This window comes from Octodon degus, unplaced genomic scaffold (genome assembly GCF_000260255.1).
Source record: "Octodon degus isolate 3935 unplaced genomic scaffold, OctDeg1.0 scaffold00217, whole genome shotgun sequence".
Taxonomy (NCBI): domain Eukaryota; kingdom Metazoa; phylum Chordata; class Mammalia; order Rodentia; family Octodontidae; genus Octodon; species Octodon degus.
This window is the reverse complement of record NW_004524793.1, coordinates 2,860,405-2,862,200: the sequence shown is the minus strand read 5'-3', so window position 1 is coordinate 2,862,200 and position 1,796 is coordinate 2,860,405. Positions and strand designations below refer to the sequence as shown.

Sequence of the window (1,796 nt, the reverse complement as noted above, 5' to 3'; positions counted from 1 at the left end):
GCCCCCAGCCCTGTAACCAGTTTTTAAATCCAGGAGGAGGTCAGGTCAAGTTCATAGGAAAGCAAGAACAGCCACGCCAGGATTCATGCTGACAGCTGCATCCACTAGGCACACTATGAATGCACTCATCTTGACACTTTTCATGAGGAGGACAATGACTGGAGGGAATCCATCTTGCAGGGGAAAGCTCCACCACCACGAATAAAGTTGCACTTGACCGAGGTTCCGTTTTGCCTCAGCTTTTGATGAAGTATACCTCATCCAAATTCTAGATACCATAATCTCAGAGCTTTTTCCAGTCCTCTGTGAGTTTCTCTCCCACAGAGGTCAGATGGTATGTCCTCCACACATAGGACCAGCTGATGTGCTGAATGCCCCCTTCACGCGCCTGCCTGAGTCCTGCCTGAGTTGCACATGTCTTTGAATGGCCTTTTTCAAGTCCAGGACCTTGGCATTCTGCACTACAACCGCAGGCATTACTTCTCATTCCATCTTCCGTACCTGTCATTGCTTGGCCATATTCTAGTGCTATCTGGGAGTTGACATCTTCCAAAGTAACCTGGATTGGAAGGTCGCAGAGGAGTGGGTCTTGCACTACCATGGAGAGACCCTTCTAGAATACAGCCACAGCCTCAGAATGCGGCAGCATCTCCTCTTCATCCTCATCATCCTCCAGTGCCTCCAGTCCATGAGCGGTCTCAGACTTCTCCAGAGTCTCCTCTTTCCTGGCTGATTACATCCTGTTCATGTTTCACTCTTTTGTCAAAGATAAGTTACCTGAGGGTGTGTGGAACTGTTTCTGCATCTTCAGTTCTGTTCTATTCATCCTCAGGTCTTTTGTTTCATCTGCTGGTACCATGCTGTTTTCTAATCACTGCAGCTTAATTTGAATTCACAGATTCTGATGCCCACTGTCTTGACATTCTTCTTCAGAATTACTTTGTCTGTTCTACATCTCTTCTGGTTCCATATGAATTTTAGAATTGTTTTCTTTAGTTTGTGAGGTGTGCTGTTTGAACTTGGATTGAGATTGAATTAAATCTGCATAAAAGCATTGGAAGTATGGTCATTTTAACTATATCGGTTCTGCCTATCCAAAACATAGGGAATATCTTTTTATTTTCTGATACTTTCTTCAATCTTTTTATTCAGATTACTGCAGTTTTCAGGGTATAGGTCTTCTACTTCCTTTGTTTGATTGTTTCCTAAATATTTCACTTTTCTTGATGCTATTGTGAAAAGTATGGTTTCCATTCTCTTACTAAGTGTTACTGGTGTATAGGAATGCAGTCAATGTTTGACCATTGACTTTGTATCCTGATATGTTGCCCAATTTAATTATATGTAGGAGTCTTTTGGAGTAGCTTTTGGGGTGTTCTACACAGAACATCATGCCATAAGCAAGTAGTAATTTAATTTCCATATATATATTCCATATAATTCCTTATATTCCTTTTATATCTATCTATCTATCTATCTATCTATCTATCTATCTATCTATCTATCTCTTTTATTTCCTTCTTTGCCTAATTGAACTGGTTAATGTTTCCAGAAATATATTGAATACTGGTGGAATGGTGATAATGGGCATTCTTCTCTTCATCCAGATTTTAAAATGAAAAGTTTGGTTTTGACCAGTTAATATAATGTTGGCTATTAGCTAGTTGTACATGGCTTTATCAGACTGAGATTGAATTTATTTTATTAGCACACCAAGTCCATTCTTAGGTTCACTTTCTATGACAATCACCTTGAAAGGTAGGATTTTAAGGTGCGTTTTGTGGTGTCACAAGCTT

The 1,796-nt window shown here is 40.1% G+C and overlaps 1 pseudogene; it reads right to left on the bottom strand.

Moving 5' to 3' along the window:
• Positions 1-235: 235 nt before the first annotated feature.
• Positions 236-622, bottom strand: LOC101574344 (annotated as a pseudogene).
• Positions 623-1,796: the final 1,174 nt, after the last annotated feature.